Genomic DNA, 21,705 nt, shown 5'->3' with positions numbered 1-21,705 from the left:
ATAATAATTCCGTTAAAAAGTTAGTTTTTAGATTCGGTTCAATAGATATATCTTGGAAATCAGTATGATATTTTTGTGACGTTAGATTTATAATTTAAGTGAAAAATTTCCATGTTTCTATTCATACCATTTTTTATCTAAATATATTGTAATATAATTATTTCTTTGATAGCTGGCGAGTTCTATTCAATACCTCAATATAAAAATCTATTATAAAATAATATGTAATAAAAATCTTTCATATATGTTATTATATTGTTGATAAATAAAGAGCAAAATTTTTCATTTAAAAAAATGTCAAGAGACGAAAACATTTTTTTACACATTTTGTGAAAAAATCAAATGTAAAATATGCAAAAAACTAAGACATCTGTTCGATACGTCATGTAAAAATGTGAAATAATTCTCGAAATAATGGTACATTTCTCTATCAAAAATCTATCACGGTGGATTTGACAGCTGAAAAATGTATTATTATTTCAAGAATTATTTTATACTTCTACATGACATATCCAACAGATGTCTCAATCTGTCGTATTTTACAGGATTACAAAATTATTATATTTTTAAGAAAAAAAATAAAGCTGTACGAACAAATAATTTATTACGTGTCAGTCTTTGCCTCTTGTCACATAAACAATATCACACACACACCTTAAAAGAGAAAACGAGAGAGAGAGACAAAGAGATTATAATATAATTTTTTGTATTGTTGCGTTTGTACAAGTTTTACAATAATCATTTATAAAAATTGAAAACGAGTCTGCCGTAATTAACCATACATTTTTAGATCGTTGTCTTTTTGTACATAGTAATTAGCAATTAATAAATTAGCAAAAAATATTTCTTTAAAATATATATATATTTTAAACAATATTTAACAAGCTATCTACATATGTTTCACGTTATTCGGTTAGATAATTATTTTCCTTGATATTCAAACTTAAATTAAAAGGAAGAAGAAGTATTCCCATTTGGGAGCATTCCTATATAGCACGTTCTAGAGTCAGCTTGGCTTCGTTCCCAACGTGTCATTCCGAAGGTGGTGTGAATGGGAGAATGGAAGAAGGAAGGAAAGTACGCTGCTGCACAGGTTCGCAGCTACGTGTACGAATACACTTTAATCTCCACACTTACAACGTTTCCGGATCGTTAAACGCCGTTCGTCGACGAACTCTTGAGTTCGGGCGAAAAATTCGCATCCGAGCTCGAATCCGTTGTTCGCGAACGGCTTTAGCCGTGGCGGAAAACGCGTCATTTTCTCGTCGAAAAGTTTTCAACGATGCAGAAAAAAAGGAGTTTAGAAAACTTGGAAATCCTGCATACACGTGTACAAGGATTTCTACTTGTAAGATAACAAGGGAGGCAAGATCTTTGAAAGACGTATAAGTATTTAATTAATTAAAAGTTGTTTAAGATCATTCACGAAAGAGAAAAAAAAATCGTTTCTTTGACACCGACCTCATATCATGTTTTAAACTGTAATGAAACGTGTTTTGCTTAATAAATGTAATTTTAATAAACATTTAACGAATAAGAAAACGTGCGACTCGAATTTCCGAGCGACAATTAAAATTGCCTTTTACAGAAATTTCTATGGTCCAGCGAGAAATTTGCGTTCAAAGTGCCTTTCCCGTCTTTCCCAAGGAAATTCGCAATTCTTAGCTGACGAGATTTACGGTGGGTGGTAGGAGGAGGGGGCAAGCGTGGTGCTCTTTTGAGCGCTGTTTCCATCGTTTGGGCGCATAAATTTGCGCGTGAATTCGTGGAAAGTACCGCGTACACGAATACGCGACGCGTCTCGAGAGCTCGCGCAAATTAAAACTCAGCGAAGTCGTCCTCGCGTAATTGCCGGGGCGCGCCGCGACTTATTTTTGTAGACCCTCTCCTAAGGACGCAGTCGTCGAGAGAGAGAAATTGCGAGGCGTTATTTATTTTATCGTTTTAATAAAACAACACAAAGATAAAGAGATATTTAAAAAAAACGGTGACAAATTTTCAAGAATCGCTGTTCCATTCTATTGTAAGTATATCCAAATATGTTATTGTTTTTTTAAAATTCAGGCACAAAATGTTTAATACATTATTTTATTAAATTCTGCGACTCCGTGCAATTGACATCTATTTGTGACTTTTTATATTGAAAGTTTAAATTAGATCAAAATTAAAATTAAAATGTTCTGACATTTATACCCTTGCATATTAAGTTGAGTTCCATACTATTGTCTACTCGACGTCTTTTTATTTATTTGACTTTTTCCACGACCTTATTACTTAAGGGACTTAGCGTCTTTTTAAATTTATCAGGGAATCCATCTTTTGATAAACTTTAAACTCCGCCACCGATACGCAACTTGTTACCCAAATCTTATTAATTCACAAAGTTGCGGTAATAAGTCTCGGCTCTTTGACACTCCAATATTTTCCGCTCGAAGCGCAAAAGTTAACAGTAATCCGTATCTTCTTCCGCTCGCGTATTTCCGTCTGGAAATTGCACGGCAATTTTGTTGAAATCGTTCGGTCATCCGGCAGTCTTCAAAGAGTCTTTGATCGACTCGCGGACGATCGTACACTCATAAACAGACACCAGTTAAGCATCGCAGTTTTCGAAGCGGCGTTTCTAACGCGAGAAAAAGAAGAGACACGCAAGCCCGGCTAATTACGAGGGTCCCTCTGGCTACCGTGTGCTGTTGGTGCTGTTGGCTGCTACTGATGTTTATCTTCGCGAGCGATGGGAACCCAAGATGGCAGAGCATCTCCCATTTATTCAGCGCAAGAAACCGGTACGCTTCTCCGGTAGGACGAGAAAACGACTTGCGGCTGCTGGCCGGCCGTGCCTGCCTCGGGATATCTGCATCTCGTTCCACCGTCTTTCCTGCGCTTCGAACCGCAATGTGCGTCCGCAGATTAAAGCCGGTTCCGTATTAATTTCGTGCAATCTCGTTGCTGCGGGTGCTCACTTTGTCTTTTGATTGGTGTACATACGCGCAAACTGGACGAATCGCACTTTGAGCGCGAGGACGCCTTCGGCGGCTATCGACGCCTGCGATGGCCTTTAACGACAACATCACCGCGTTATCTATTCAGTTATGCTCAGGATTGCTTAAGGACTGTTCACGTTGTACTAATTATTATTAGTTAAAGTCATGAAAGCAGTCATCAAAATCTAATATACAATATGTATGTCTTAATTCAAGAAATAAGAAATAAAAGTTTAACTGAAATTAAAAGACCATTTTGTCAAAACATTTAATGCTTTGAACATTTGAAAAGAGATGAATTTAAAAAGATGTAAAGAAAAATAACTGAATCTTACAATTAATAAGAATTTAGAAACAAAATGTTGTGTAGGTTTTAAGGAAAAAATAGCAGGATATATATATGTTAATCGTGTTTAAGAAACATATATCATTTTAAGACTATTGTTTAAAATTACTAATATTATCTGCAGAAAAAAAAAACAAATAATATTTCATTTTTCTTAAAAGCAAATATTGTTTATCTGATACGTTTTGCGCATTGTCAAAAATAAGAGAATTATTATTCACGAGAATTTCTTTCAAGATATATCATTCTATCTAAATGTAGAATCCAAAATGTAGCATCACTGAGATATATATTTCACGTGGCATTAAGCGTTTGAAATTTATACCCCAATATTTCATTCCGCCATAATCCCAACCAGTATCAAGTGGTACATACTCTATACAAGATGAGCGTGAACTAGAAAAGAAGAAATTCACGAATCACAAACACTAGAATAATGATAAACGCTACCCTTCGCCTTTATCTCTCGTTTTCGCGAACTCTAATTAAATCATCCAAAATTACATCGGGACAACGCTTTAAATCTTCGATTTAAAGGTGATGCTTTATTGCCGCGGGTAATTCGTTGCGTGCGGCGGCGCAACTTTCGGAGATGCAACGTAGAAGAAAAAGAACGGGCCTCAAAGCCACAAAAGCCTACAAAGGGGCAACGGCGCGCGTAAACTTGCTCGAACTGACAGTGGCCTCGTAAAAATCCATTATTTCAATCTTCGAATCTTGTTCACTGTCAGAGAAGGGATCCCGCGACGCGATCGAGAACGGTCAAAGCGCCTGTGGCGTTCCTCTCGTTAAGTCCGCGCGCTACCTCAACGGGGGGTGGCCGCTCATAACTCAGCCGAAATATTCGCCTACATTCTGCGCGTGGTGCACGGGGTTAGGAACGCGTCCATATACCTTCGTCGTAGGGTCAACTTTATCCGCGTTGTACGTACACACGTAAGTTCCTCTGCATGCATAGGGTTAGCAACACGCGCATACGTGGTGACGTACAATGCACGCGACTAAGGCTGACCCCTGGCAAGGAGCTTGAAGTGTGGAAGGTGGTGGTGCGAGAGAGGGGAAGAGGGCGAGAAGGAGGGAAAGAAGGGTTAGGCGGCGGCGGCGGCGGCAGCCCTGTGGAAAAGGGTCCTTCGGGGTGGCGGCGGTTGGTGTGTAGCTGGGCCATGAATTATGCAGTTCGCCGCAGGCTAGGGGCCTCGTACGCTGGCAAGTGGGAGGAAGACGGGGAAGAGTTCTTCGCCGTACGGCGAATCAACCGGCGAGAAACTGGAAGAGAGACGACGATATACCCACACGGTCCAGAGCCACTTTACCCTCCTTCTCCTCCTCCTCATCCTTCCTCCGCCACGCCGCCTCCACCTGTGCCACCACCTGAGCCTCTCTCTCCGCCACGACCATCCACCTTCCACCTTCACCGACGCCGCCCCCTCGACACTCGCGCGCTACGCCGACACTTCGCTCCAGCCGATTGAAATTTTCATACCGGCACGTCTACCGTCCCAGTTTATGCCTCGAACAAGTGAAATGCACTGCCACTGTCGTGGCACCGGGTTCCCCGCCACGCCATCCTCCGTCTCCTCCCGCCATTGCCACGCTGCGCAAATAGCAGGCCAGCCTCCGAGTCGTTTCTCTTCCTTCACTCGCGTCGGAACGCTCCGCTCTTTTTTTTTTCCCCTCCGTCTCGCGAAGGAAAGACTCGAAGGGAAACGAGAGGCTCAATCCCTCGCGCGGGAGATAACCGACGAGATAGAGCGAACGTCGATATCCTCGAGAGCACTTACACTTTCTACCTTTTCATCTGTGCATGTGTTTCACGCGTTTCGCGCCGTGTACATTATGTCCGATACGTCTGATACAACAAAAACTCGCGTTGCAAAGCAATCGAGGCGTGCGGCCACGTATTTTTTTTTTCGCGATACTGGGAAAAAGCGCCCGCGTTATGTTTGTTTGACACGCATCAAGCGAACAATCGAGTCGTTAAATATTTCAACATGACTCCCCATGGTAACAGGCGACAGATCATCCCCCCCTTTCCGCGCACAGCCAAGATCAACTAAAATTTTCATATCAGCCCGTTTCTGTCGTCCGGGTTAACGATCGAGAGAGAGAGAGAGAGACAAGTCGTATCGTTACTTTAATTCTGTCTCTGTCGTCGTTCCACTTACAGGACATTTACCTTTCACTGTTCCTCCGTCGAGCCGGAAATATACTCCTTTCCTTCTTTTGTCTTCTCGTGCTAATGTAACGAGCGAATATGGTAGTCATACTGATATTCTCGAAGGTACTCTTGCTTTGTACTTTATTATGCAGATTTCAGCACTAGCTTCCCCCGTGAAATGGCGCGCCAACGATAACGCGATTGAACGAAAGGACGTTAATGATCCAGTTCAGACTTGGTCCGTCCTAGTCGAAGTGAAGTCGAAAGTATCGATATTCGATAGCGTTTTTATTTGACAAAAAGTATAGAAAGTGGTACCATTGCTGATAAAATGGTAGAGCCCCAACGGAAACGATGTCACGAATCGATAGCTAAGTAATGGCCGTAATAAGACATAGAATATATTTGAATAACACAAGAAGAGGTGCTATATTTTGATCGAAGCGAATCCTCAAAATCCCCGAATACTTAATAATATTTTTATATCAATTATTAAATACGTTATTATTAAATCTGATGATCAACTTAATTGGAGATATTATTTCTAGCTTCAATTGACGATTGCTTCTTCCTATTCCAATCATATCGATAATTTATATAACTAAGAAATGTATGTAATAATTAATAATAATATGGAGTCTTGTGTTATTTCGATCCAACGTTTTATTTGTTAATAAAATAATGGAATATGAAATTATATCTAAACAACATTTGGTAAACGATGCTACTTAATCAAAAAACCACAACATTTTTTCAGTTTAGGAGATAATTTATAATTAGTGTTCAAATTGCACACAGAACAAGGTAATAGCATCACATTTAATTATCTAGAATAATTATCGTGTTTATACTAATGCAGCATAGAATTAATGTCAACTTTTATTTTTTAATATCGATATATAATTAGTAAAGTAATATTCATGTGTAATATTTACCGTTCAATTTCTTATTCATTTAAAACAGGCACAATGTGCGGGACAATATTACAATTTAATGCTTTTGTCGATTTTACGACAAGGGTCCACGGACTTGGGGTATTTATTTGGAAATCTTGCACCAAGATACGCGGGGTAAAATTAACGGCCGGTCACAATTCGCGTCGTTTCGCACCTATACGAGCAAAACATCGCGCCGGACGACGTTGGATGCGTCGAATATACGCACGTTTGGCGCACGTGGAAGGATCGTTACTTGAGTCACGGATTTACGAGCGGACGTTATCGCCCTGTTAATGCGCTGATTAGATTATGCGACGAAAGGAAGAGAGAAAAAGAGTGAGACAGAGAGAGAGAGAGAGAGAGAGAGAGAGAAAGCGTAGCGCCGAGATGCTAGAGTCTCCTCGCAGCATCGCGTACAGACTCCGTCAAAGATACGTGCCGGCGCGGACACGTACCTTTTTTCAAACAGATAATCGTAAAAGAGTGCGACTACCCTGTCCGGTTTTGTCGTTCCCGACGGCGGCGAGAGTTTTACGAGCGCGCGGATTAATTATTCCGCGGACGGCGAAAAGTAACCGAGCGGGTAACGCGCGCGGGGAAAGAGCGGCGGTATCGCGTTTGGTATCGGCCGTTTTTAACGTCCCCGCCGTCTGCGCGGGTTAACGCCGCGAGGAACTCAGAATAGTTGCAGAAATACGCAGCTGACGCTCGCAAATTAGCTCGCGGCAAGCCGCGGCGGAGCCGAGCGCATGAAACGAGATCGCTTTGAAGCCCCCGAAGTTTCCGTCCGGGAACCCGTTTCGCAAGAAGCAGCCTGCGCGAGCTCAATTGAATCCTTTTATTCCCCGCGCCCCGCGCGCGCCGCCGGTTTGGATAGATTTTCTTTTTTCCTCTCGGAGCGGCACTTTCCTCGCCGCTCCGAACAGGCGGGAGTAATGTATTAGAACGCGATAAAATGCGATCTGCACGTTTCAGCGGACAGTGTGGCGGTCCCTTGGAATATTAGACACTTCTTCTGTCTCGCTTTGCGCGCATGCGAGATACTATCCTCACGATGACTTCGGGATCAGACTCTTTAAACACCCCGATCGTTTTGCCTCGCCGCGGCATGATCGATCGGGCGGAATGAAAATCAAAGGTTCCAAGAAGCGGAATGTGCCAAGATGGTTAATCAGCTACTTGCAGCACGAGGCGAGTATCCGGTTCCGCACTCGCCAATCGTCAAAGAGTTATTATCCGGCGCGATGACAAAGCAGATAGGGAAGCCCCCGGAGCTCGGCAGTATGTACGGCCGTTCGAGGCGATTAATTATTAATTATCAATGAATAACGAGGCGAATCGAGGATCGCGCGCACGTACGGCGGGGTGCCTCGTCAATGATATCGTCGGCCTCGTTCTATTAGGCCCGGCGTTTTGCCGCACCGTCAACCCTTCACCAGCCCGTTACAGCCCGTTCTGTTCTCATAAATCGTTTATTCATGTTTAATGCAACCTGGTATTCAAACGCCGAAAGTTTTCGAAGCTCTCAGACGGAAAGCGCGACTGCGACGGGAATCTCTCGATGGGCGCGGAGTAGGACACGGGAACTTCGAACAAGGGAATGCTTTTGCATCGAGGCAACGCCTAAAACCAGTCGGAAAAAAAAAAGTCAAGAGAAACTGCAGAATCGAGTCTCCGTGTTGGACCGGCCTTCCGCCGTCTGCCTAAAAGACGCTCTCTCTTTCTCTCTCTCTCTCCCTCCTCCCTCCCCGTTCGCGAATCCTTCGCCACGCGTCTGGCAGATACACGGATTTGCCGAGATGCTCGCGATACTCATTCAATCGTTCAGTATTCTTCGTTCGTTTCGTATTCTCGTGCCTCGAAGTCGGCCGAATTAAATATTTACGGCGAGCGATAAGGCGACTAGCAGTTCGCCAGTCGCCGTGCAATTTCGTGTTACGAAGGCATAAGAAGGCCGCGAGGCGAATGAGAATGATAAATGCAATGACGGGAATACTTCGAGGCTCGTAAAAAATGACTGAAGTTTGCGACATTATTTACGTAGAAGTGGATTGCCAGGTCGGAGTTGCCGAGTCGCGTTAAATTCACGAGCGGATTCTTGCGCGATTGAAGAAATTGTAAAACTTTAACCTTTAGAAAAATAATTTACGTTTTTCAATAACATTTTACGAGGCGAGAATAAGCACGAGAATTTAAATAAAGTCTATGGATCCACCACGGCGAAATGTATTCCAAGCTGTTCTTGACCTGAAACCTCGAGTAATCGAATATTTTCCTTATTTACAACGCATATAGTTCCACGTAAAATCACAATTCATATATAATTCATACACTTGAATGAATAAAATGAAGAAGCGCGCGCGCGCGCGCGCGGAAGATTTCTACTTCCCAATGACTCTATTTTCCAAGTTCCACGTTTTATCACCTTATATGATAAGAATACGGTTATAAAAATCACGCTCGACTTACAATGCAAAGAATGATTTCCCTCAGCGCTGAGTTCCGTGCGGGTCTCAGTCGAGCGTATGAGGGGGGGGGGGGGCGAAGGAGGAAAAGTTGAGGGAAAAATGAGGATGAAGGAGGAAGCGGGAAGAAAACGAGAAAGAAACGCGCGGGAGAGAGCCTCTAATCCGTTCTTCAGGGGGCTTAAGCCCGTCTTCGTGTACCCTGCCCGGAGAATACCGTTTAAGTGTCGTCCGTCTGGGAGTCCTCCACTCGAGTAAATATTTAGGAATTTTTGAAGAGTCCCGAGTGCCTAAGAAAACAGTTTACTCCCAGTGAGGAGGGATCCCTCCCGGGAGTCCGAACGCGCCGGGCCTGGAACAGTCATCGCCCAGCGTCTTTCGTCGGCAATCAAACACGCCACGCAGCATCGCGCGCCTCGCCAGGAAAAAATATACAAAAGGGAAGATATACGGGGGGGGGGGGTGCGCTTTATACACGGAACGTTACCGCGCCTACGTTCGTGTTTCGGACTCGTTTCCACCGCACGCACCCGAATCCGGTGCCTCTATCATTTCTATTTTAATTCACGTTATACGCACGAAACGTACGGCCAACCGCCCGCTCCATCATATCGCGTAATTACTCCTAATTGAACTCACTTCGGATAGCTGCCGGTTCCGTTACGTGCACGTAATCATCCCAGTTGACTCACCTGTAACATACAAGAATAACGCATACTTAATAATATTCGAAGATCGCCCGGTAATTTCGCATTACCGATCAAAGAATGTGATTTCAACATAAAAATTTTGGAAAAAAATTATTTGGATATTATTTATGGTGGAATTTCACTGTCGGCTGGAAGTCACAAATTTCTTTCAAGTGTTACGATCTTTCGAGACACGTTATTAACATAACGTCGGATTTTTTAACGATTGCTCGAGTCGCGTTGCGAAGGCGTGGGCGTAGCTTGCATGTCCCATCGCGCGGTAATGATGATAATGCGACGCGTATAACAATAAGACGTCGGTCGACATTTTAATGAGATACTGGCGGAGCACGGCAGCTCGTTAGAACGTTACCGTCCCCATAAAGAACGGCCAGGGAGCAGTAAGGAACGCATATATAACTTTTTGGTAGAAGCCGTTCATTACCGCGCGCAAACATGTCCGGTAGGATCGTACGGGGCTTGCGAGGTACGGTTATCTTGCAAACACATTTTGCCCAATGTAAATTGCTCGAGGTTGTTGTAACGTGCGGAAATATGACGACGTGATTAGGCACTGTGCAATTTCCACATAAACGGCGGATCGCATGGAAGCGATCGGTCCCCAATAGGGAAACCCCTCGCGCGAGGTTTCATTTAATAAATATTTATTCCGGTGTGTGAAATACACGGGGCAATAAACGACGCGTAATGAAACCGCCGATTTCCTACACTGTACCGAATAATGTTGACGATTAGTCTGGCTTTGATTTGATAGAATTGCGACTCCCAAGTTTCATTACGTGTACGTCCGCTGACGGACGCAAATGCACCCCGTCACGCGTCAACGAGCGGGGTTTCATCGACCGCTCGTCAGCACGAGTGCAATAAACCGTGCTTAATTACATGCAATAAGTAATTAAAGTGATTAAAGCTTATAATGCGACGCGCGCAATCAGTAGCGCGAGCGTAATCAAAATTTCGATTGGACAGCCGTATGTCCGAGCGTTACGACGAGCACTTTATAACGATAGCTTTTCGCGAGCGTTTCGTGCTTTTAACGAGATGGTATCGCGTACATGTAATCCCGTCCGCGCGTTTTAGCAGCAAATGAAAATTTCGTTTCAACGACGATTCCATTCATATTCGCTGTTATTATTATCGGCGTACGTCAGTAATTTTGTTAATACGAATCAGTCGATTAACACTTCGTTAGATTATATTATTTCCATGATACATACGCAGAATCATGCAGAAACATTGCAGCGAAAGGAACATTTCATTCTGCGATTCCACATGGAATGAAATTATGCGGATAACTGCCTTCGCGTGTATTAATTTTCAATTGTAAGAAATTAGTTACCGAAATGTTTAATGCGGAAAATTGAAGACATATGCAAATGGATGATGTGGAGGTCTAATAAAAATTTGTCCGACTAAACAATAAAAATAATATTTTGTAATATTCTATTAAACGATACTTGTGCGTAATTTAGGCTCGTTTGTGCAACCAACTGGTTTCAATAGAGAGACATTTTTATTGCGGATTTCAATGGCGACGTCGTCGTCGTCGTCGTCGTCGTCGTCATCGTAACCGTAGCAGGTATTCGGTACGTGCGTGCATCCCCGATGAGGAACGTGATGCGCCCGCTGAATAATGTCGAGAATTCGGGGAAGAAGAAAATGAAGGTCGACGTAAGGGACGTTCGCGCGGCGAACGGAATGAAAGAAGGGAGTAAGAGGCGAATAATAAAACGTCGGGCTATAAAGAAGAGTGAGGAAGAATGGAGGAGGAGTCACGTGGCGCGTCGAAGAAGCAGCAGCCGGCGTCTCAATGAATCCCCTCAAGCAGTCTCGTTAAAACGTATCCTGCGACACCGACACCGACCTCGCTTCTTCTTCGTCGTCGTCGTCGTGGTCTTCTTCTTCTTCGTTGTCTTCATCATCTTCTTCTGCGCCGTCGTCGTCGTCGTCGTCGTCGTCGACGTTTACGCGACCTCGAGCGACAGTCACAGAAAGACCAGCTGCGCCTCGGCTGACGAAGACTTCCAAAGAACCTCCGAAAAACCTCAGTGAAAACCGGCCGCGGTACAAGTACCGGGACCGTGCTGCGGTTTAACGTTAACGCCCCTCCTTTCCTCCCAACATTGGCAAACTGCCCCTCGCCTTTCCTCCTTTATACCACCGCGACCGAGAGATTCACTCACCCACCGCCTCTATATTTACCACCGCAATAAATTTCAAGTCAGATTTCAGACGGTCGGCGCGAGGAGGCAGACGTGAAATTCGCACGCCCGCCCGCGCGGGGATTGCATTGCTCCTTTATCGAGGACTGGTAAACAAGTTAAACCAGATTAGAAGCGCGCGCTGTCTGGTAACTGGTGTTGTCTGCGTCTGCTAGCTTCGCTTCTGACCCTTTCCCCGGGGCTATTCTTCTTTTCTATGGCGAGCAAGAAGGAGAAAAGATCGCGACGATAGAGTTAAAGAGAGGAAGAGGAGGGCAAACAGAAGTACAGAGAGCCAGAGGACATTGCGCTTCATCTTCTCAAGTGGGACTCTTAGTTTCTTTCCTCTCGCTCGAGTCTCAAGCGAGTTTTGACCCTCGTGTAAACAACTCTGACTGAGCGTGTTATCCGGTCTGCGACGATGGATATTGTCTTTACCTATGAATCCCATTTCCGTTCTGAGAACCCGTTTAATGAGACCCTTCCTTTAAGAAACATATTTAACGAGTGATACTTTTCCATTTCCGTAAGAATTGTTTCGTTCGCGGTAACGTGACAACGTGATTGCTCTTAAATCGCGAATCTAATCAAAGTTCACTTGGGGCAACAAACCATGTTCGTGGAAAATAAGCGGACTTGTAATTATCGTAATTACTGCATTTAATTCCGATCATACGATATTGCGTGGTCGTGAAAATCGCGATGTACAGTTCGATAGGGAGCGTACGCGTTGCCCCAAGTCACGAAAGCATCCGTGCCGAGGAATTGAACAAATTATATGGGGTTAGCCGAGGGTCTTGGTCAAAATTTTCTATCAGTCTTGTACGCAAACGCAATTTCTCGAATAACGTTTCTGGGAAACCCGACGAGTCGCGCATTAGGATTAGCACGCCAATTTGTAATACCCTTCAAAATTGGATGATAAAAGCAACGCTCAAGAGAAACGCTCTCTCTCTCTCTCTCTCTCTCTCTCTCTCACACTCTCTCATTGCCATAACAATGGGCTGTCGGCACGCAACAATTCACGTTGCGAGGCATCAGAACGCGGAATCGTCGCGTCGACGTGCCTTCGGGCAGCCGAATGGTCGTCAGATGTATGCGCACGGCAGCATGAATCATGAGCTCGCAATTACGCAATACCTACATTAATAAGATTTAATGCCGCCATCTAAATGCCGACCTTGAAGTAACACGGCCAGGAAATCGGCGATCTCGTAACAGTCGGGATAAAATACGACGTAAAGTATTAATCCTGCGATCACTAATAGCAGTTTAGAGGAGGGTTTAAAGCTCGCCCAGATATGAGCCATCGCGAGTAATGTGTCGCGATCGTATTACGACGCCGCGCCGTCCGATTTGTCTGTGTATCCACCCCCCCCCCGTAATTGAACCGCTCGCGAGAGCCCGAAAAGCTGGCGAAAGCCTCTTTTTCAAAGAGGTCCGGCACATGTGCATGTACACGCCGCCGTACATACGCGCGGGGTGTACATAGAACGTGCATGTACGCCCTGTACGAACAATGCCTCGATTCAGGAACGCCGCCGTGCCTTACGGCAACGGTATATAGCGTCGGTGAATGACGGGTATTCGAGCGAATGGGACCAATCAGACTGATTGGCTGGTCGGTATTTACATTTCTGCGGGCGAGCCAGCCGCTCGAGGCCGCTTGCACTAGCGTCGGGAGATTTGGAGAGAATGCGGGGCAGATACGATGCCGCCCGCCGCCGGTGCAACCGCGCAAAACCCTCCCGATGTGCTCTGCGTCTCCGCGATGATGCGGGGACCATTTCGATCCCGAGGTCGAAATGCCCGTGCTGTTCGATTCGTGACTGAAACGGATGAATAATCCCCACGTCCCGTCCTCGCGCGGGTGCTCTTCTCCTATGTTTACGTAATAGATAAATATTCCGCCGGCGAAGAAGAACTTTAGACATAGCAGAGATATAGAATGCAGCAAATGCAGATTCCATTTATATATAATTGGATAAACGTTCAACGTTTGTTTGTCGCCGACTGCTTGTTATATTAGCCTATTCAACTTATCGCTGAAGTATTATCTCAATAATTTAGAACATAATTACACTCGCGCATTTAAGAACGCATCTCGCAGTTGGAAAATTACCCCGACTTTCTTTTCGACGGAGGAAGTTTTTCAGTTAGCAGAAGAGCAGTTAAACACCATGAAAGAGCGTATTATCCTCCAATTAAAATCTCCGCAGGCGGAGAATGCTCTCCGGCTCGCGCTCGCAGAGGAATACAACTAGTAATTATCGCGCCCGGCCCTCGTCCGGCGATGCTCGACAACGCGGACACGTTTTATCTCGTGTCGGGTGGACAAGCCGGAGGCGGGACACGCGAGAGGAACGTTTACGATACTCGAGGCACCGATGTACTTTCCGTTCTGAGAGTTAATTGCGAGCCTTTGCAAGCTCACGCGAGAGGCGTCGGCTTCTGCGGGGCCCCGGAGGCGAGCGCGCGCGCGCGCGGTTAAAGATTTGCGAGCGCGCGTCTTCATCGAGATCAGCCAGAACGATCGTCAGGTTACTATCAATGTTCGAGAGCAGTCGCATAACTTTGGTGGTGTCACCGATACGACTTTTCTCTCTCTCTCATACATACACACACACACACACACACACACACACACACACACACACACACACACACACACACACACACACACACACACACACACACAGGGGCCCAGGCTAATTAATAACCGCGAGTAACAAGGAACAGATGGGAACGGTAGAAACTTGGGAACCAGACCCCTGGGCCATGCTCAGTCGACCGGCTTGGCTCGGCTCCGCTTGGATCCGTTCGACTGACACCAACACACACCCACGCGTTACCCATTATTACGCACGTGTGGTCCGGATGGTCGCGTGCATGCTATTAGCGAAAAGGAGTGTCTCGAGCCTTAGCGTCCTCACTGCGAAACAACTGTCCCCTGTTTCTTTTTAACTCCCGCTTATTTTCGACGAGTTTACGTAGAGTAGGTCGAGTGTCCCGAACGAGGGAGATGAATAGGTTTCCGGTTGATTTCGTTAGGGGCCCCCCCGAAGAACTTCCGGCTCGTAGGTGAGACGCCACAAGACGTGCCAGATGAACGTTTAAAGGGAACTCGTTAAAAGCAACGAGGGTGAAGTTAATCATCTTGATAACGCACGCGTGCAGCAACTCTTTATATATACGCTGTTATACATCTTAATTATTTTATTATCGCCGTTACATTATCTGACCGTGAATCCAACTTCAATTATATGTAATAAATACTAATAAAATACGGATATTAAACATTATTATTATGCATGGATAAAAATCATATATGTAAGATACAAAGAATAAACGATTCGGTCAATATTATACCCGCCAGAGGCGAGGCCGTATATTAGCAGCGTTTCTATGCGTGGTCGCGTGCGCAATAATTGCTTTTCGCTACGCGTCGGCGTCGCTCAAAAAGCAACATTTGCACGCGACGCGGCTCGATGCGTCGCGCGTGCATACGCGTTCCGCTTGAAACTAACAAACAAAAAAAAAAAGATAAAAAAATGCGCACGCTCGCCCCTCACGTTTTGGAAATCGTGAGCGACAATGGTTTCCTGTTCCATCCCTATGGGCCGCCCAGCTGGCCGTCTGGATCCTACCCCGGTCGTGTGAATGAATCGTCCTGCGAACTGCATTGTGTCTGCTTTCCAGTTTTCTGTCAGAAAAGCGCTGTAACCTTGCGATATCTTGATCCGCGTATCCTTCATCATTTAGATGTGCAAGTAAGAGCTTACGGTTGACTCTTTGAGAAATGGTATTCCAGCCGCGTCCGTGAGCGAGATACATGTGTCTTCAATAATTTTGCCGGAGTTAGTCACCCGTGACTCATTGCCGTCACGTAATGTTGCACTACATTTTAACGTCGCCATATCTGTCGGTTACGACACGAAAGTAAAAAAAAAAAGTTTGACACTTAACGATTTACAACGCTTTAAATCTTAAAGTCTTTCTCTCTCTTTATTTCTCTTCGCGGATTTTCATGTGACTTAAATAATCCAAAGAACAGTATAGAGTCAGCAATACGGTAGACCATTCCGGGCGTCATTTTTTCTTAAGCCACTTCGTGATTCGCGGTCGTAGACGGGATCGCGAGTATACGGGGCTTCGGCTTGAGCTACGGCAAACGAGGTACGTGGAAGAGGGCGGGCGTAGGCCGTCGTAGCTCGCGGATGTATACGTAATGACCTTACGCTGCGCTTTTTTATGATGCTTATCAAATGCAAATCCTACTTTATTGCGATTGGTATTCTTATTACGCGTCTTCTCTCCTACCCGCCTCTTACGGGGAACATTTTTCCTTTTCCATTCGGTCCATCTCCTCGCCCCCTTGGTTTCATCCATGCGGAGTAAAAGAGGATCCGACTGACGTGTAAACGCGAAAAGACCACCTTTCAACTTCCCATTTAGATTAGAAGTCGTCGCGCGATCGTCTCGAGCTGCGTTATTTTTTGCGTCTTCCGTTTCTTCTTTGTCGTTCCCGGAAAACATTTCGGTACGGGAGACTCTCGAGAGACAAGTGCGAAAGACGTTGTAGCGCATGAAACTTTTTCCATATCAAGACTAATGTTAGTTCAAGACTCGCCACACGAGTTTCCGACAATTGTTTTTTTTTTTTATGTCTCACGGGCTTGTGATTTATTTTCGGACAAAAATTTACCGCGTAGTATCTCTTGCTCTCACAGCGACGTATGGGTTTTATTACGCGCGCGTGGCTCGGATTTGATCCGGATATTTTGATTACAGTGTATACCAGCGCGAGCTGCATTACATCCGGTGCTATCTTTTCAGAATATCTTGCAGAATGCGATAACGTAGGTACGTGTCCCCCACTAAAGCTTTTATCATGTGAACAGATTTTGCAAGTTTGATACATACAAATTTACGTTTGATATTACATATATTTATCATGCAAATATATATTTAACCAAATAAGAAGAGATTAAATAAAGAAGAAAAAAAGAACGTATTTCATTGGTAAGTTCATTGGAATATATATTGACAGCTCAAGCTGCTCAGTCACAAGAGAAATTACATTTCTTGCCCGAAATCAATCCTAACGAACCAAATCGGCATAAATTGATTGGCATGCGCGCTTATAACCTGGTTACGCGATTGATCGCGGCGGCGAGTAATAACAACTTATGATCGAAGAGGGACGACGCGCGTCCTGATAGCCGCGAGCGATGCTTTGCAGAGGCAGACGCTTTTTGGGGCTGCATCCGGCTGGAATTTCAGCCGGCACCTCCTTCCACCGTGGGGCGTCGGGCCGAGGGACAGAGGGGTTGTTTTCGTGCAAAGGCACGACGTATCCGCCGGCGTGCGGGTTGTTCGGTATCAAACCCGGCGTGCCTAGAATTCCCCCCGTAATTGCATCGCCCGGCCGCCCACGTCGGGGAACGATTGCATTTTCGGACCGCGTCATGGCATAAATAGTAAAAACCCATATTACCACCCTTCGACACCCTCGCACAACACGTCTATCCATAACGGAGAGATCACCGGCGCCTCGTCCGCGCTTTACGCGTTTACATTGATTTTTCGAAAATAGTTCCGCTCGTTTTCACGTGAAAGCGTCGACGTTTCCGGCCGTAGCCGCCCGGTTGCGTTCGTGCGTGGCGCGTTAAACGGAATTGTAAATTGCGACGCGCTCACTTTCGGCTCGACGATAATTAACGTATTGTGGTTGGCAAGGGCGCGCGCCGTTGCGCCCACAATTACGCGAACTGTGCAAACTGCAAGGCTCTAATTACGTTTTAAAGCGTAATCTAAACTAAAACGCATCGGGGTTAGCATGTAGGTGTAAATTAGAAAACCGGCCGGCGTCAGTTCAGAACTTTGCCGTCACCGTCGACTACTTCGATAACGCGTTTTCATATGATTCATTAAAACTCCAACACAATGTGGATAACACTATTACAAAATTATTATTATACTGTTTATAGGTCATTCCGCAACATGTTGAAAACAGAACAATTTCCAAAGGTGCAAAGGTTGTTATATACGTAACATATAAAAGACAAAATTTCCATTGGTTCGCTTAAGTACATAATAGTTTATATTTTAAATATACGTCAATTTTGAAAAGAAAAATAATATTATTTACATTTATCAGTCTACAACAGGATAAAGCAACTTGGTTAATGAAGGTGCATCTCGTGTTACAAAGGGAAATGTTCAGAACAAGTCTGCTCACATGCTCTGTCGGCATTTCGTACGTTCCTCAAACGTACAAATGTGGATGGACACGTGTTCATCCGAAACGGAACGCAACGTGAGATTCAGTCGAATCAAGGGTAGGACGAGGAGTCTCGAATTACTAGACAACCAAGGGGTGGTAGGGGGTTGATCGCCGGCAGGGCGATGACTCGAGGTGTTGATACGTTACCGCGATTTCAGCGAACAAAGGCGTCGAACCGCACGAAACTTGATGCCGACATTTACGAACCGGGAACCCATGCTTCCTGATCGAATACGATCATAGTTTACAACAAAAGGAAATGTTATAAAACTTATTTTGCGAAAACTTACGAATCGTTTTTTTAATCCCGAAGAAGTTGACTTTTAATATAAATATATTACAGTTTATATATATATATATATATATATATATATATATATATATATATAAGAAAGACTGCAATACTTGTTTAAGACATATAGATAATTGATAAATATATATGTATGCATTTATTTAATATATTATATAAAAAATAGGTATATTTTATTATACAAACTGATTCCTGTAACTTATTTAAGAATCAATATTTTTAAAATAGAATGGTATATTTGCATTAATATAGTAATATAGTTTAGAAAAAAAATAAATGTAAATCGTGAAGTACTCTCCCCAAAAAATCCGTATAAAAAAGTTGATAATCTCGAAATCTCCTAAAATAATAAACATGCTTACTATTTTACGAGATAACATTTCTTCATGCATAAAGTTGCCTGTCATAATATTTGCTCTTTCGAAACCTTTTTCCTTTGGCATCTTTTTGTTCCATTAAAAACAACAGAGATTCCAATTCTAAATAAACAAAGTTTTGCACCACGAATATAATTGCAAAAATTCTTGTTTAATATACAAGCATATTTAGGTATTATTTCATTTACCGTCACGAACACTTGAACAGATTTTAAAATTCGGCTAGGCATTGACAGATTCCTTTGAGAAGCTGTTTATATTATAAGCTTAAATTCCAAGAATTGCAGAAATCCAGGCAAAATGTTGCTGTTTAAGTAAAACTAATCTCGTTGGCGGGATCACGAACCGGAGACCGCCCCTCGTCCATGAAGAGCTGACAGAAAAAGAAAAGAAAAACGTTCGACCGGAGGAAACGCCGGTTGCTGCCTTTATCTCCGAGCAGGTACCGAGACTGAGAAGCGACGTCTTAAAAGTCCTTCGTTAGTTTCTCCGCTCACGAGAGACGAGGATAATCCGATCCTCTCTATATACTAGAATATCCTCGCGGCTTCAGAAAACTTTAACGCTCGATGGTTCCGACAATTTTCCTCTCAATCGATGGCAACGTCACAGTTAACTTGACAGGCAGCAAGCCGTAGAAGGTATCGTTTCTTACTTTCCTCCATCCGCGCTCTTTCCTGATTTATATACCCGAAATATATTCTGAGGACAGGAATAAAATATCTCTCGCCGCAACGACATTTTTATATCGCCAGCTGTCACGAAATAAATATCGTTTGAGAGCCGTCACGGGCGGATACGTCTTCAAATATAATTTCAATTCTACACACTGACGTTGACATTACATTATTTTATTCATCGTATCTGCGGTTATTTTAAGATCACTGCGATATCGGCAAGAGCTCTGCGAACAACGCTACGTTCTTATCCGTTTAGCAACACACGGACGTTCACAATTTCGGTCGAATAAATCAGATTTTAGTGGGTACACAGGTTTATACGTTTTAACGCTCACCGACGCTCTCTTATAGGCTTCACGGGCAAGCGCGGAGTTGAAAGAAATCGGGCGCTACCGGCAATCACGGTAGGTAGGCACCGGCACGCAATTGCATCCGCGCTCGACCAAGCGCGGAAACGAAGGTTCGTACGCGATTGGTCCGGTTGCAAGGCGAGAGACGGATATTGCGTCGGCTCGGGCCGCAGACGTTACGCACGGTAGCCCGGGCGCCGGCAATAAAAACGCCGCACGCAGAGAAAAGGGAGATACAATGGAAACGCAATGGGCGCAACGAGTGGATGACTGGGCGACGTATGTGGACGCGGACGCGGGAGAAAGGAGGATGGGGGGGGGGGGAGCGGGAATTGCCGCGCTCGCTCTCTTCGGGCTTTCGCCGCTACAATTGGCGGCGGCGGTGTACCAGCCGTGCCGCGCCGCGGTGCAATCTCATTCGCGCTCTCTCGCATGAGCGAACAGAAAGCGCACTCCAAGCCGGGCCCCACTCGCTTTCCACTCCACCTCTTTTTCCACCTTCGACCTTCCCCTCCGTCCCCGCCGTCGTCCCGTCCACATCATCCCGGCTGTTACCGCGTTACATTCTTTCCGACAAACGCGAGACTCCGGGAGATCCGAAATCTCGACGAACCTCAAAAGATCCGTTCCAAGAATTCCAAGAATTTCGCCAGCACTTTGAGTAGCAATGTCTATACCGAGCGTTACCTACGAAAGTATGGATAATACGGCTCGATTAATTGGAAACGTCATGTGAATAGAATTTTTAGAACGGAATATACGTCCGAACGTCTTCTTCGTCACGGTCTTCTTCAGAGGGCTCTCTCTCTCGCGGTGCATGTAATGCGTTTCGTTTCGCCTCTTTATCATCCCGCTTATGCCGGACGGAGATCTTTTTCTGCCTTCTGCTTACCCTCCGCGCCTTTATCTTCGCTAAATATATCCGTCATGCGACCACTTCACGAACAGGTGGGTGTCGACGGCCACTTTTAGATAAGCTCGCGAGAAAATCTGGAGGAGAATGAGCCGGTGGAACGGTTCGCGGAGAGTTGTCAAAAGGCCGATAAAATGTCGTCGCCTTCATCACGACGTGGTGGTATCACGTTTCTATCTTACGATCTCCGGTAAGTCGGTAGCTCGTTAGAGAGCGATGCCGGATAGGAGGTGAGGGGAGGAGAACACGGATAAAACAGAAATGATATTCCCTCTCAAATAAAATGATCGGCCAATGTCGTGGCACCGGCGATGAATGGAGAGAAATCGGAGCATAGATAAGCTGCCGTCACTTACAGCTCGTTCATGGCACTCATACGAACAGTCTGGCCGTGAATGTTACGGTATGTCGAGGGGTCCCCGTGTCGTTTACACGGCCGGCAGTAAATTTAGATCAGCGGCACTCGACGTTATCCTCAAAGCCGCCAAGCGCTTGGATTCGTCCGTTCCGGTGCATACTTTTTTCTAGCATAATTTTAGGCCGGGCAAATAGCTCACGTCACTCGGCGCGCCATCGTCCTGTTAATCATTTCAGGCAAATGGTCCCTCGAAGGTTTAAAGACTGCCGTTTATTTTTCTTTTTTTTTTTGACGGGGGAGGAGGAGCCCAAGGGGGCGGCAAAGGGGGTAAAAGGGGGATAATTGGCAAGCGGAACGAGGGATGAATTCTGGAAACGATATTCGCTAATCCGACAGCGGACAATTATCTGGTCCGTCAGAGCACGACTCACGGACGGCAGACAAGCGTGCAAACTTGAGAAACGGCCGACGGAGCGGTTTAAATTTAGTAACTCCCTTTAGCGAGCAACGGCAGCGAACGGCACCCGAGTGTGCGAACGCGGCGTTACTTTACGCCGCCGATCGTGAAAGTGACTCCGTCGGGATAAAAAAAAAAGTGGAGATGTTTCGTTACGCGAATTTGCCGGCGATTA

The 21,705-nt window shown here is 45.0% G+C and overlaps 1 protein-coding gene and 1 long non-coding RNA gene across 3 annotated transcripts in view; one reads left to right on the top strand and one right to left on the bottom strand.

Moving 5' to 3' along the window:
- Positions 1–21,705, bottom strand: part of LOC105837381 (discoidin domain-containing receptor 2) — a 97,957-nt gene that overhangs the window by 32,167 nt on the left and 44,085 nt on the right. Inside the window, exon 2 of one of the 2 annotated variants that reach the window (XM_036293733.1) lies at positions 9,528–9,580. The exons of the other annotated variant lie outside the window; for it this stretch is intronic. The gene's annotated coding sequence lies outside the window, so the exon portion shown is untranslated. The remainder of the gene's footprint in view (positions 1–9,527; positions 9,581–21,705) is intronic. 2 annotated transcript variants of the gene reach the window in all.
- Positions 1–21,705, top strand: part of LOC105839178 — a 214,345-nt gene that overhangs the window by 165,013 nt on the left and 27,627 nt on the right. The window lies entirely within an intron of this gene.

The sequence above is a fragment of the Monomorium pharaonis genome, chromosome 11 (assembly GCF_013373865.1).
Source record: "Monomorium pharaonis isolate MP-MQ-018 chromosome 11, ASM1337386v2, whole genome shotgun sequence".
In the NCBI taxonomy this organism is placed as follows: domain Eukaryota; kingdom Metazoa; phylum Arthropoda; class Insecta; order Hymenoptera; family Formicidae; genus Monomorium; species Monomorium pharaonis.
This window is presented reverse-complemented; position numbering and strand designations above follow the sequence as displayed.